General features: G+C 42.1%; 1 protein-coding gene and 1 pseudogene across 15 annotated transcripts in view; one reads left to right on the forward strand and one right to left on the reverse strand.

Moving 5' to 3' along the window:
* znf536 (zinc finger protein 536) overlaps nt 1–15,640 on the reverse strand; it is a 518,664-nt gene that overhangs the window by 170,657 nt on the left and 332,367 nt on the right. Inside the window, exon 1 of one of the 15 annotated variants that reach the window (XM_052462074.1) lies at nt 8,273–8,337. The exons of 13 other annotated variants lie outside the window; for them this stretch is intronic. The gene's annotated coding sequence lies outside the window, so the exon portion shown is untranslated. Of the gene's footprint in view, nt 1–8,272; nt 8,338–15,640 lie in introns of those variants that run through there. One more of the 15 variants, XM_052462081.1, reaches the window with a different exon arrangement.
* LOC127907323 (keratin-associated protein 5-1-like) lies at nt 3,950–11,468 on the forward strand (annotated as a pseudogene).

Here is a 15,640-nt window from a genome sequence, read left to right on the forward strand (position 1 = left end):
GAGAGAGAGAGAGAGAGAGAGAGAGAGAGAGAGAGAGAGAGAGAGAGAGAGAGAGTGTTAATGACACACCAACAGACTCGTCTCCAAGAGCAGCATCATAAATATCGCACAAACAGGAAATCATTAGCACCACAGATAAAAACAGATCAGGATCTCAGTTCAATAAATTAAATACATGTTGTCTATCGCATTACAAGAAAACGTCGAGAGAGAATAAAACTTGAGAAACATGTGTTGGCATCATCTTAGGGATTTAGAGGTTAGTTAGTAAACAGTAAAGACGGATTGAACGATAAACTTGGAAATGTATGAATATACCGTCATCGAGAAATAGGCTAGTCTACAGCCTCGACTATAGACGTCGCACCAAACACTCCCTCATAGTGAGCTCCGGAGTTTTTGCCAGGGGATTTCATGAAACTAAACAGTACGTCAAAGATCCTTACAACATAAGATGTCTCCCCTAAACACCACTGTCATGTTCCCTTCGCGTTCCTTTCTTCCCTTCTCAGACACGACTTTGGGTAGAGGAAAGAAGTTCTCCCTGAGCGTTTTAAGATGTCATTTTTTAAAACATACATATCAAAGCTGCAGAAAGACGGATTTTTTTCCCTTCGGCTTCTCTGCTCTCGTACAATGTGGCTTTGAATAGAGAAGGAACTCAAAAGACGTTCTGAGAACTCTTTGCAATACACTTCCTTGAGCCGACTGGCAACACATCATTTGTATTGATGCAATATTACATTTCAATATCGCATGTCAAAAGGCACAAAATGATAGATCATAGCCTAACTAAATGAATTATTAAAAGGTTGTGCTAGCTGTGCTATCAGCTTCTCTTACAATCAACTGTGTCTAAAAAGAACAGTTTGATACTGGCAGCATTTCAGTGTTTTTTCTTTTCGCTCCTCGTTTTATTTTTCTCTCTCTTAAGTTTTGGACCACTGTAATGAATCTGGATTTGTGTCACCAAAAAATGTCCTCAAATCTCAAACCACATGAGCACAACAATAACCAGACCTTTCCAGTTAGTTATTTTCTGTCCTGTTCAATGAAAACAACTTCCAAAGTACTGCGTTTGTGGCTAAAAGAGTGAAGAGCAGGACTGATATAATGACATATTTGGAGTGGTACGATTTGTGTTTTCTTCATAATACATTATGTCCCTGGAGCTTTATCTCTCTATTTCCCCTGGTAAAACCCTGAAACCCTTTTTAGATTTGCCCATATTACACATGGCCTCCATTCTAGGTCAAATCTGTATCAGAAGTTCATGCACTGACAACAGAAGCCGTGTGACCTGGAACAGTTTAGCGCTTGTGATTCTACCAGGGAGCCAGAGAGGTCTGAACCTCTTATGATCCTTGTACTTTAAAGAGTTAGAACAATGGGATAAAATATAAAGAAGTGTTAACGATACATTTAAAGGAGTATTAAGGTCAGTGAAAATACTCGTGGCACACTGACACCCAAAGATACAGCACATCACGGGTTAGTATATTCAGTGATGTGTATTCATGGACACCAAGGGAAGTCAGGCTTCCCAAAAAATATATATACGTACTATACATATTATATATATATATATATATATACAGTACCAGTCAAAAGTCTGGACACACCTAGTCATCTTTCTTTTGACTATTTTCTACGTTGTAGAATAAAAGTGAAGACATCAAAACTATGAAACAACTCATGGAATCGTGTAGTAACCAAAGAAAGTGTTAAACAAATCAAAATATATTTTATATTTGAGATTCTTCAAAGTAGGCACCCTTTGTCTTGATGACAGCTTTGCACACTCTTGGCATTCTCTCTTTGGACTCATCACACCAAAGGACAGATTTCCACCGGTCTCCACCAAGTCTCTTCTTCATATCGGTGTCCTTAGGTAGTGGTTTCTTTGCCGCAATTCGCCCATGAAGGTCTGATTCATGCAGTCTCCTCTGAACAGTTGATGTTGAGTTGCAGTTAACTCTAATGAACATATCCTCTGCAGCAGAGGAAGCTCTGGGTCTTATTTCCTGTGGCGATCTTCATGAGAAACAGTTTCATCATAGCGCTTGATGGTTTTTGTTACTGCACTTGAAGAAACTTTCAAAGTTCTTGAAATTTTCTGGATTGCTTGACCTTCATGTCTTAAAGTAATGATGGACTGTCAATTATCTTAGCTAATTTGAACTGTTCTTGCCATAATATGTACTTGGTATTTTGCCAAATAGGGCTTCTGTATACCACCCCTACCTTGTCACTGATTGGCTCAAACGCATTAAGAAGGAAAGAAATTCCACAAATGAACTTTTAACAAGGCACACCTGTTAATTGAAATGCATTACAGGTGACTACCCAATGAAGCTGGTTGAGAGAATGCCAAGAGTATGCAAAGATGTCATCAAGGCAAAGGGTGGCTATTTGACTAATCTCAAATATAACAAATATTTTGATTTGTAACCAAACACTTGTTTGTTTAACACTTTTTTGGTTACTACATGATTCTATGTGTTATTTCATAGTTTTGATGTCTTCATTATTATTATACAATGTAGAAAATAGTAAAAATAATGAAAAACCCTTGAATGGGTAGGTGTGTCCAAACTTTTGACTGGTACTGTATATAACACTGTCATTCAAAAGTTTGCAGTCACTTAGAAATGTCCTTGTTTTTGAAAGAAAAGCACTTTTTTTGTCCATTAAAAGAACATCAAATTGATCAGAAATACAGTGTAGACATTGTTCATGTTGTAAATGACCATTGTAGCTGGAAACGGCAGATTTTTAATGGAATATCTACATTGGCGTACAGAGGCCCATTATCAGCAACCATCACTCCTGTGTTCCAATGGCACGTTGTGTTAGCTAATCCAGGTTTATCATTTTAAAAGGCTAATTGATTATTAGAAAACCCTTTTGCAATTATGTTAGCACAGCTGAAAACTGTTGTACTGATTAAAGAAGCAATAAAACTGGCCTTCTTTAGACTAGTTGAGTATCTGGAGCATCAGCATTTGTGGGTTTGATTATAGGCTCAAAATGGCCAGAAACAAAGAACTTTCTTCTGAAACTCGTCAGCCTATTCTTTTTCTGAGAAATGAAGGCTATTCCATGCGAGAAATTGCCAAGAAACTGATGATTTCTTTGCAACTCTGCCTAGAAGGCCAGCATCCCAGAGTCGCCTCTTCACTGTTGACGTTGAGACTGGTGTTGTGCGGGTACCATTTAATGAAGCTGCCAGTTGAGGACTTGTGAGGCATCTGTTTCTCAAACTAGACACTCTAATGTAATTGTCCTCTTGCTCAGTTGTGCACCAGGACCTCCAACTCCTCTTTCTATTCTGGTTAGAGCCAGTTTGCACTGTTCTGTTAAGGGTGTATGTATGAAAGAGTCATAGACCGTTTCATAGACTGTTTCATCAACCCTACAAGTAGGGTGAGTTTGTACAAGTAGGGTCTGTTTGTCACTATTAGACTAAGCATAGATGATTTGATGATGTTGAAATGTTGAAGTTGAAATGGTGCTGGAATAGTGGAGGCAGCTCCTGTTTTCTTTGCGACATGAGGTACCATGGTTCTAAATCAATAGTTGTTTAGTAGTCCGAAAATGTTGGAAACATTAACTTGCTTGACCATGCTGTAGGTCAGGTAACTGTGTCTCCTTAATGTCTCAGCCTTAGGCCTATATATCACGGTGGCAAGGCATATGAACTAACAGGTTATAGAGCAAACAATGCAATTATCACAACACATAAGTTGTAATCTGCCTTTGTTTACTGGCTTGGCTTCCCCGGTGATTTTACCCACTCACCGCTACTGCAGCGTTTGGATACCATCACCTCTGATGAACTGAAGGACAGGATAGTCTTTCTAATATTACATTCCCGTCTCACCATATTGAGTTGCTAAATGCTACAAGATGAAAATACTGCTGTGGTTGTTGTCTGGTTTAGATTGAGATGTATTTCGTCTGAGTGTGTGTGTGTGTGTGTGTGTGTGTGTGTGTGTGTGTGTGTGTGTGTGTGTGTGTGTGTGTGTGTGTGTGTGTGTGTGTGTGTGTGTGTGTGTGTGTGTGTGTGTGTGTGTGTGTGTGTGTGTGTGTGAGAGAGAGAGGGAAGTGAGGGCCAACGGCGGGAGTGTTGGGGGTGACAATGACATCATAAACTCTGGAGGTTTTAATTGGAGGGTCCAGATTGTTGGACTGGTGACCCCGCAGAAGTCATGGCCACCATTAGCGTCCAGACCGCATGCTAACAAACAGAATCTGTGCATGTTAGCGCTGGCGAAAATTCAATTTGAGCTCTTTGTCTGCCTGATGCCTTGCCCTAACGATGGTCTCTTTTTTTCCCCTTAAACAACAGAACACAGAGGAGTCGTTAGGACCCTCTCTTCATTACTTCAAAAAACCAATCATTAGACACCAGAGTATATACGTAATTAGAAAATCACTTCCTTTGCAATCCTGGCTAAGTAGTTTACATACTGTAATTACAGGGACAAAATCAATTTTTAATCATTTCACTGATTGGGCTCATCAGCTCAGTAGGAACATTGTATCCTGCTTGTTGTGCGAAAGCAACATCTGGGCTAAAACAATTACCCTTTTGTGTTCCAAAACTATTCAGAAACAGGCTTTCTGCAGCACCCGATGATTGTCATGTAGCCTGACTGCAGCCATCTCTCCCCCTGCCCTTGACTTGAGCATGGAGGATCACGTTTAAAGCCTTATAAATCAATACTCTATAATAAGCTGCTCTTGGGGAAAAGCAGCATACTGCTTTTTTAACACCTTTAGTTTTGTCTTCCTGTTGTTGTCGGCAGCGGTGGTGGTTTTTTTTGCTGTTGCTTTTCACTAAATAAAAAGAGAAGCGAATGTCGTTTCCCCTGAATAAATATGACCTTTCTAATATGTTGTTCCATTCAGCGAACAAATAGAGTATTGTTTAAATCTCATGTTCCCAACGCAAACCTGTGATTTATAATCATCCCTGTTGTTACAGAGCATAGGCGAGGTAGAGAGACTGGATGAGTACTTTCCATGTTTGGTTAAGTGAGAAAATGATCTGACATAGCAAACTTCAAACAAAAGTCTTCCTGAAATGTTTCACCCTTCAGTGACTAATACAATGCTTTGTATTCCGGTCTGCAAGATGCAGGATCGATCCACATTAGTCTGAACTCTCCTTCGCTCACTTTGAAAACTGAGGAAATCAGATTTGGGAAGAAGAAAAAAAGAAAAGAAAATGAGTGAATGCATTGATCACTCTCGGTGTATGCAAATCACATTTGCCTCTATTTTTTATTTATTTTTACTGATCAATAGGGTTAATTAAGAGATTCGTTTTAACTGCACTTTGGAATCCTGTTTTGAGCAGTCGACCTCAGAAATCATCCCGCTGTCCCTCCGTATCCATGGAAATGAAAGGCGGGTAAGAGGGGCCATAAATCGGAAAATCCAATTCGACCATGAGCACGGGTGTCACGGTAAAATATGAAAGCAAAGACAGCTCACAGGTAGATAGATCATCAGTTCTATGCCGGTGAGGCAACATTTTAAAAAGTTTATACACAGACTTTTTCCACTACAGGCAGGGCCATCCCCAAATAGTGTGGTGACTAGGCTCGTTCCAGGGTCGTCCACAGGTTGTACTTTGACCGCGGCTATGGCTGATATCGGTCAAAGAAAAGTTGCCGCTATTGTTGGGCTGGCCCCCATGAGTATGAGTGCCATGTGTGGTAGCGAGAGTATCAGCAGCGGTGCTGGTGGTAAACGAGATTAATAATGGACGCTTTTTACAATTATTATTATTCCCAAAATGCTCTTTTGTGATTTGCTTTGAAGGGGGGGAAGTGCTGGGAAGATCAGCCCGCGAAAGGGGGGCGCTCATTTGGAGAGCTTTTCCAATTATACAATTAGTCAGGAATGTAGGGCAGCAGCCTCTGTGTTCCGATCGCTCCGACCCTGGAAAGCAAGAGCCTTTTTCTTCCTCACTGGTCGTGCACAATAAAATAAATAATAATTTTTAAAAAACAGATCCGAGGCCTGGGCACCAGCGAAAGTCCGGGTGGACGCCGCGTAGGCGGATCCCAAAAGAGTGAAACTAACAAATGGTGACCTTATTCGTGCCGATTGCGTGCGAACGACCCATGCAATTCACTCTATGCTAATAGACAAAGTCAAGGGGTCAGGGTTTTCTGTTTAAATACCGCTCTTTGAGTTGAACAGCTTTTTGTGCATTTGTTTTTCTATCGGTACAGTGTGTTGTGGGTTGATTGGGTGGCTTTGGCAAAGGACACCAACAAGTCCTAATTATGCCGGTGAATCTCATTTATTTATTTATTTATTCAGGGTGAAGAGATTTTAATTTGATCATTTTTCCTTTTGATTGTCCTCATCCTATGCCTGGTACTAAGTTTACTAGTTCAATATATATATATATATATATATTAAACAACTAAGTACCATCTATTTCCCTGTTGATTTTCTGTAAGCTCTCTTTACTGATTACAGCCATGACTACATGAACCTCTTCAATAATTATCCTGCAATACAAAAAAACATGCAAAATGATTATTATCATTAAAACTCCTTACCAAGACTGTCACTCCTTCAACTAATTCTGTCAAAACTGTCAGAGGCTAAATGTGTCCCTTGGATGCCAATCATGTCATATTTCTAACAGCAGGATGTATTCTCACAACAGTGACAGGCTGCGCTCACTGAATCCATCCAAAGGCCATGGTGGAAAAAGTCCCCTCATTCGGATCAAACTGCTATAATCTAACCCATAAGCGAACCTTCTGCTGCCTCGACGTCCCTAAATGATCCAAATAGACTCGACATTCATCTTTTACGTTATGTCTGTGGAACGTGAATAGCACATCCTGGAAGGGAGAGAGTAGGTGAGTTGAGAAAGAAGTAAGGTACATATTTATGGAATCCTCTTTGTAGCTAGTCCCTGTACTTGTGATGGCCCAGATATCATTTGGAGAAAGCCTAACGATTGCGTGCATATGTGCCGTGTGTGAGAATGCGTCAGAGAGAGCATGTGTTTGTGATGGATCCAATATGACTGAGATCTGTCTCACATACCTCTGATGCCGCACAAGCCAAAAGACTGACTCACTATTTTAGATTTGATTTATACATCTCAGCATGCAAATGCAGTCCAAAACACCAGCGACAATTACTAAGGCTGTTACACTGTTACAACATGGCACACATTTTTTTTTAAATATGGCATTTCACGTAATCTAAGATTGAAATACTTTTGGATTGCTCTATATTTAAAAAATATATATATATATATATATATAAATAACTAACTAACTTTTTAAATGATAAAAAGTATAGCATCATTTGTGTATTGTATAGCATATAAAGGCTGTCTTGACACTTTGACTTTGGAGTCTTGCGGGGTATATAAGACAGCTGTTATATAATTCAAGTTCAAACAGTAGAATATGTTTTCAATAAATGTTATAGCTAGATTTTTCCAGCTTCAAGAAAAAAAAAAAGTTGACATTGATTAGCACTTTGCAAGCAATCCATTTTTACAAACCGTCTTGACCTCTCTCACTGGACGAGGGTCTACTATGAATTACAAGAAAACAATTCCAGGGAGGGGATTGCGGGCAAGGAGAAGAGAGAGCATACAAGAAAAATGGATGTATGGAGTGAGAAAGAGAAAAGAGATGTGTGTGAGAAAGATAGAGGACAGACGTGATCTAACCTGTACGTTGTTGTGACGGTAAAGAGAGGGAGTACATATTTGGAGATGATGATGATAGTGATGGTGAGGAGGACATTGCAAACTGCTGGCAGACCCCGTCAGCCGAGCCCTGATGCAGACAGATCCTTCACCCTCCATGTCACATGATCTACCATCAGTCACAGAGATGGGGATATATCGCCACCAGCTCCAGAAATAATGGGTGCACCTGTTTACCGTGTCACCTCTGTTTGCTAATTGTCTCCTTGAGCTACATTGGGGAAGTAAATGCGTCTCGGCTTTTGACAGGCGGGCGTTTATTTAGAAATCACATTACTTCCAGCGCAATTGTTCCTTTTTCTTTGGGGGGGGGGTCTAGGAAAGTTAAATGAGAGTGCTGTGCTACAGATTTCACTTCCTGATTAGGGGAGGTGACAGCGTTGAGCTGAAAAGTTCACATTCACTTGTTCAATTCCACCCCAGAACCATGCCAGAGAGGAGGGGGAGTGTGACAGACATCTTTAATATCCTGCTCTTTACGTGATCAATCGGGGTGCCACTGATCCATACCTGCAGTACTGCCACCTCACCGACGTGGCTCAGGAAGAACACAGACAGGTTTGCAGAGGGGGGGGAGAAGACAAGCGCCTGTAAACAAAGCAGACAAACCAGGACATTCAGTGCAGGTGCTATTGAAGTTTGACAAGAGTGCACAATGGCGACAGAGAAAACAACACCAACATACCCATTACAGTAAGCACTTTCCAAACATTTGATCATTTTCAATGTTCATAAAATTCTGGGAACTAGTGCAAGTACAGTAGTACAAGTACAGTCATTACACAGAGAAGCTTAAATGAAATGCAAGTGTTATAATGACAGTGAGAACAGGTATGGTCCATGGCATATGGTATGGGGGAAAAAACACAGAGAAGGGTTACATTTACGTTTGATAATCGAAACAGAGGTCCTCCAAAATGACATGCGCTACAAAACGTGAAACAAACCTTCAGCGCACAGAATGTTACGCAATCCTACTTTAAAGGCCTGCCGCTTCACACAAGGCAAATAATCAGGTCGGCGTGAGCCACGTGAACTACACGCCCTGCTCTCCCTCTATAGTAGAGCGTAACTCAGTGAGTGGGTTTGGGTTGAGGCCTCACGTCGAGTCAGAGTGAGTGGGGCTGGGGAGCTGGGGCAGAGGGGCACAGATGTGGTTCTCAAAGGAGGCCACCCCAGGAGCCTGCAAGGGGAATTCTTATCCCCACTACTATTTCAATAGTAACACACACAGGAAAAGACACACACACACACACACACACACACACACACACACACACACACACACACACACACACACACACACACACACACACACACACACACACACACACACACACACACACAAAGGCACACTTGCCTTAAGTCACATTCTAAATTGGCTCCCAGGAGCATTTTCCCTACCTTGTTCACCAAAGGCATTGTGTATGTTTTCTGAGTGCTTAGCATATGCCTGGGTAACGTGAGATCTCCTCTGCACACACTCACATTGTTTCCAGAACTTGTTGCATTTTTTTCTCCCCCTTTAAGTATTTCCCATCAGGAGCTTAATTAAATTCAAAATAGTTCACATATACCTACTATGCAGGATCGCACAAGCCGCCCACCCTGCAAGCCCCGATAGACGCAAGACTGGGAGCAACAACAAAAAGAGTAGAGGAGAAAAAAACAAAAAAACAGTAAAGAAACAGAGAGAAAACTCCTGCTCTCAGAATCCTGTTTGTCATGGATGAGACTTTGCTACTCTGGGGTCTTTCAGATGTTCCTTCGAGAGGGGTTGAGTTGAGTATCTCACCTCTCCTGTCTTAGAAAGAGTCAGCCCAACAGTCATGGCGTACCCAATAGTTGGTACTAGGGCGGCGGGCGGTGTGGTCAACGATGGTGTGAGATCTGGGCCACATGGTAACTGCCAAAAAGGCCCATGGAAAGGGGTGAAGGACTCCTACCTCACTAGTTCTCCAGAATGTATAGACATACACAGTGGCTTGGTACCAGAGTATGCAGGAAATACTATAGCATTTTTTTTAGACAGGATAACCTTTGCTGTGTTTATCCTATTACACATTGTGTTCTTTTAATGCTAGCGTAATACACGGGGGTGAAAATAATGTGTATAGCACATGCAGTGTTTAAGCAGGGGAATGTCAGTCAAGAGCAGACAAGTGTTGATTTTACACACACTATAGACACCACACACACTACACACACTCATTCCCCATCCCAATACTACACCAGCCTGGCAGACAAAGTTAACATTTTAACTGCAAATATTCCTTGCCTCCAATAGTCCAATGTAATTCATTTTCCATCTCTGTTCATTAATCATTGTTAAAATTAGTGATCCATTTCTTCCACTCTGCCATCTGCACTCAGCTTCGTTACAAACATGACACCTTCCCGCATAATAAAAGCTGACAGCAACGAGGATGCCTTTCCAAATAGCTTTTTGCATATGTACACCTCTACAACTAATGCTGTTGTCAGACAAAAGTAGGTTATTTAAGGAGCGCTCCTGCTAGAACAATCACACACACACACATACACACAGACACACACACACACACGCACACACACACACACACACACATGCATGGATAGAGAGGTATATAGAGACCTACAATTATCCATGTGTCCCAGGTATATACTGTATACACTATTTGATATAAACCAAATCAAACACACACAACCAGATGTGCCTAATCTTGAATGGAATGTGGTAAAATCCTGATAATAAATCTCCACATTTTCACTATAGAAAGCGAAGTTATGAAATCAGAGATTCGGAAACATTAACAATCACCAGAGAGACAACAATGGGACCGTTGTTGTTCTTCATGTGCTGTTTAAGTAGGCAAGATTTTATTCCAATTTAGAAAGATTAGTACTCTGTTGTTCTTTTCTACTTTCTTTTATACATACAGATCTTAAGAGGGATACTGTGTGTGTGTGTGTGTGTGTGTGTGTGTGTGTGTGTGTGTGTGTGTGTGTGTGTGTGTGTGTGTGTGTGTGTGTGTGTGTGTGTGTGTGTGTGTGTGTGTGTGTGTGTGTGTGTGTGTGTGTGTGTGTGTGTGTGTGTGTGTGTGTGTGTGTGTGTGTGTGTGTGTGTGTGTGTGTGTGTGTGTGTGTGTGTGTGTGTGTGTGTGTGTGTGTGTGTGTGTGTGTGTGTGTGTGTGTGTGTGTGTGTGTGTGTGTGTGTGTGTGTGTGTGTGTGTGTGTGTGTGTGTGTGTGTGTGTGTGTGTGTGTGTGTGTGTGTGTGTGTGTGTGTGTGTGTGTGTGTGTGTGTGTGTGTGTGCGTGTGATAATCTGATACATGGTTCAGACTAACTATTGTTGACTATTCGATACCAGAACATTCACATTGGATATTTCTGTTTATTACAATGAATATAAGGTGACACAGTACAGTCCTTTGTTCTCTGTAAGTATGCACTGATGAATGTATTAGCATGTATGCTTATGTCAATGTGTGTGTGCGTGCGTGTGGAGTAGGGTGTGAGGGTTTGTGCGTGGAGTAGGAGAAGTGTGTGTGTGTCTGTGTCTGTGTGTGTGTGTGTGTGTGTGTGTGTGTGTGTGTGTGTGTGTGTGTGTGTGTGTGTGTGTGAGAAAGGAAGTGTCTCAGTTGGCTGAAACAGAGGTCCAGACAGTGGAGCTGCTTGGCTGAGGAGAGCAGGGTCCTATAACGAGCCGCCTGGGCCAGATGATGCCCATCGCAGGTCACACAAGCCCCACACAATCCCCCCAATACCCAGGCCAGAAGCCTCTGTTTGCCTTCCCCAGGACGGGGCTCTGCTCCCCCCAGTCCCCCCCAGTCCTCCATGGTCCCCCCTTAACGCCCGTCAGCCCCCAGATCTGCCGTACGGCCTCCCTGGTGAGGTGTCGCTGGAAGCCCCCAGGCACACCACATTAATCTATATAATGCCCTCAAAGAGTGGGCTTTTTCACACCGCTAACTGCCAAGGCCTACGAGGGGCAGGGGGCTGCGCCATGGTTCAGCTGTTCGCCCAACTGGCGTCTGCACACACACATACAAGAACACACACACATACTGACGCTTTGCCTATAGGCTCTGATTGACTCAATAAAGGTGTACCTTCATCAAATGGCTAGCAGAAACCCCTGCAATCTTAGGAGGGCTGGACTTTTCAGGCAGACAGCAAATAGAAAAGAAGCTAAATCATCTTGACATTCACCAACGTGGAGCCCAAGAGAAAGCCACGGCTTCAGTTATTTCTCCCATCCACTAATTTGGTTCTCCTTAACCCCCCACACCCCTGCAGCGCACATACACACATGCACACACACTGACACGTTTAATTTCAGGTTCTCAGCACATCTGAATTACAGAAAACTGATGAAGGATGGAGGCCAGGCCCCTCCGGACTGATTAGCATCATTTAAGAAAGCGTTCCTTTTTGCTCGGCTCAGCGACCGCCCAGCCTACAAGATGGGTGGCCTTTCAGCATTAGAAGTCAATATGGAGTAAACTCATTTGAATTGAACATGGAGGAAAACCACTCCAGCGTCTGGGCCTCTGCATTTTTTGAAGTCTTCATATACTCGTTCAATGACCCAACTGAGCTTTAAAATGCACATTACTATAGGACGTAAAGTAGCAAATGTATATAAATCGAGTGGACAAATAAGGAACATTTTAAAGGTATAAAGTAATAAGACAGAACACGTTTTTGTGCCTCTAAATTATATAAGCCATGCAAATGGCTTAAAATTTTGTAAAGCTTTTCAGAAAATCCTACTTATGGTTGCCATTCTGTGCCAAAAAGTTCATCTGGCCTGTAAATTTAAGCATGGATTACAAATATTCAAATCATGAGCTTACTGTTCAAATAAACATTTCCAACAGGGAAAAAGTTGCAAGGCATACACTTTCAACATAATTCCTCCTCTGGCATCACCCTCCCCTCACTCCTAATAAAACAAAAAGAACAAAAAATACAAAACAAAGAACGGAGTCGAAAGGTCGTCTTTTTTCATTTACCGTCCGACTGCATAAACACCCCTGATGAAATCTAATGAATGTAATTGTAACCACCTATACAATCCCAGTTTGGCAGCCTTGGTTATGTCCTGATATCCTGGGTGGGACAATAGGGTAAGTTATTACAGTTGAATGAGAAGGGAAAAAAAGAACACAAAAGAAAAAACACGTCTTAAGCCGGTCAGCTGCCCGCCACATGGTAGAAATAATAAGGACTGAAGTCACAATGAGTTCAGCTTCGGTTTCCTAATCACTTCCTTTATAAAAGGACCCATCTTGTTGGAGAGGGGCTGTGTCATTGCAAGGGGTCTGACCAGTTATCAGGGCAGACAAGTGCTCCTTCACTAAAGGAAGGGCACCCTAAACCTGACCCACAGAGATCTTGACCTTGACCCCTTCAATGTCTCCTATTTTTCGCCCAGCTTGGGTGAGACGGACCAAGGCAGTGTAGGGCCTAGGCAATTGTAATGATAGCCGGCGTTACTCTGAGATTAAAATAGCCCCTCTCCTCGGCTCCCGCCGAGCGCTGCATTAAAGTCTTCCACATTGCAAAATTGCAAACAGATGCATCTCAAGTACCTGCAAATAATCTGCCAAGACCAATTTCAAAAGGGAGATTTCAAAATATGTGGAAGTCATTAGGACGAGTATTATTTTTGTGAGGAGCAGGCAACCAGGAGTGGCTCCACAAGCAGATGGGTGCTGCTTTTATTTAGGAAGAAAGGCCCAATGTATTATTCCTCCATAAATGAAGATGCATAACATAGTATGAGACAATTACAGGCAAAATATTGACGTTTCAAAGGCAACAAAAGAATGTAAAATGTCCATTTTTTTGTCCATCTTTCATCTCCTTTGAGACTTCTTTGGGGCTCTTCAGAGAAGATATGAAATAAGACAGAGAGATCTAACAGTGTTGTGTATTAAAGCTAAAATAATTAAACGCCTCTCTCTCCCGAAGAAGAAATGTTTCGGAGGTCTAATTTGCAACTGCTGCTGTTGTTGTTTTTCTGTTGAAGCGAGGGTATTGGACGTTCTAGGCTCCTCAGTGTAGCTTTAAAGCACCGAATCACAGCATTCTCCAATTAAAGATGATTTCAGCACCATGCACTGCAAAAAAAAACTTCATTAGAATGTACATCAAACTGACAACATATATACTACTCTGTGTGCAATGCATGCGTCATCAAAATGCACATTTTCTCACTTGCATATATTACCCTTTGTTTCTGTAGCAGATTCATCTTAATATCAAATATAATTTGACTAATAAGCTGTAAGGTTAGTGCTCTTACGTGGACTATAGTGAATGTTTGACTCTCCCAAAAAGTGGCAAAATCGCTGTCCTTGAAACAATAAGCATTCAATCAAATTCTTCATAATTGTAACAGTAGGAAGCGGTTCAGACTTTCCGCCCACAACAAACACGCTTTGTTCTCCTGTTATGAGAGAGAGGGACACAATCAAGTGCGTGAGAACGCCAGGAATGCAGCATTTTCGAGCGATTCCTCTCCAACTCCTCTCCCTTTTGGGTCGCCCATATTATTTGCTTCCTGTCTCATTGTAGCTGGCAAAAGAAAATTCTGTAATTGAGCAGTACAGAACATGTGCCCTCCCTGCTCGAAGATGACAGATGGATTATAAAAACTTCAAAGCCAAGCATTTGGAGCACCAGGGGAGAGATGGTAGGTATTTGAACTATCATTCTTTACCCAGGAGACAATGGCTGCCTGACATGGTGCATACATCAAGAAATAGTGCAACCACACAGACATAATCTCCCCCCTTACCCCCCTCTCTTACTGATATATATTTAACATCCTGTTACGAGCTACTTTCAGCCAAGCACAAGTACACACGTTACCGTAAGAGAGGGAGGCTTACACATACAAGGATAGCAAAGAAAGGATTGCTTTTTATTTTTTGTTAACAGTTAGCCACCCGATTTTCTAACATGTTGTTCTATTTCACTGTAGGTCGTCATCAGTGTCTTGACTCTGAAATAATAATTAACATGCAGAGGGTAGGGACGGGTTTTAACCCCTGCAACGACATCATGATAAACATGCCTGTAAGGATGTAACCAAAGCGAGATAGTGGCTGGTGATTTCTAGAATCATCTTATAAGCATGATTTATGAAAGTGGCCATCTGTCGGTCTTCCTTAAGCACGGAGGCCACCTTTAATAATATAAGGACAAGATGTGAGCTGGCCATAGAAGGGTGTGCATTGGGAACACTTGAAGAGACACACAATTACGAGAGAGAGCTACAGAGTAGTGATGCTATCTGCAATTGTCCCTTTGTTCACACACACACAAGCACACTCCTTAAACTCTTCGACAAACATACACACACACCGCCTCCACCCTTCTCTCTCTCTCTCTCTCTCTCTCTCTCTCTCTCTCTCTCTCTGTCTAAAACGCACACACACACACACAGTGGGTCATATGGAAGCTAATTACTGTTGACCTCCACAGTCACACCGTTTAACCCCAATCCCTGGCACAGTGACCCCTGTCTAAATTAGCCAGGCCTAACTCTGGAAACCAGAGCTTGCTTAATCCCTCAAGTCCTACTCTGGTACTGGTCGCACAAGGGTTCCACCGAAAGCCGAAGTCGCGGCTCAAACAAGACACCACGATACACAGTTTAGAGTTTAGATCATCAAAGTCCCCCAGGAGGGGAACTACTCCTTACGGAAATCCCATAGGTTCAGAGTAGTAACAGTCTCGAAAGACTGTCTTCGTCACATCCACGTAAAGGTTCATTCACGCAAATGTTAGTTTCCTACAAACACACACAGCCTTAGAAAACGTGCACCCAAACCACAGGGAGACGTCAATAGAAGTCTTTCAGTCAACCGGGATTTTGTTAAGAGG

This window comes from Oncorhynchus keta, chromosome 14, assembly GCF_023373465.1.
Source record: "Oncorhynchus keta strain PuntledgeMale-10-30-2019 chromosome 14, Oket_V2, whole genome shotgun sequence".
Taxonomy (NCBI): domain Eukaryota; kingdom Metazoa; phylum Chordata; class Actinopteri; order Salmoniformes; family Salmonidae; genus Oncorhynchus; species Oncorhynchus keta.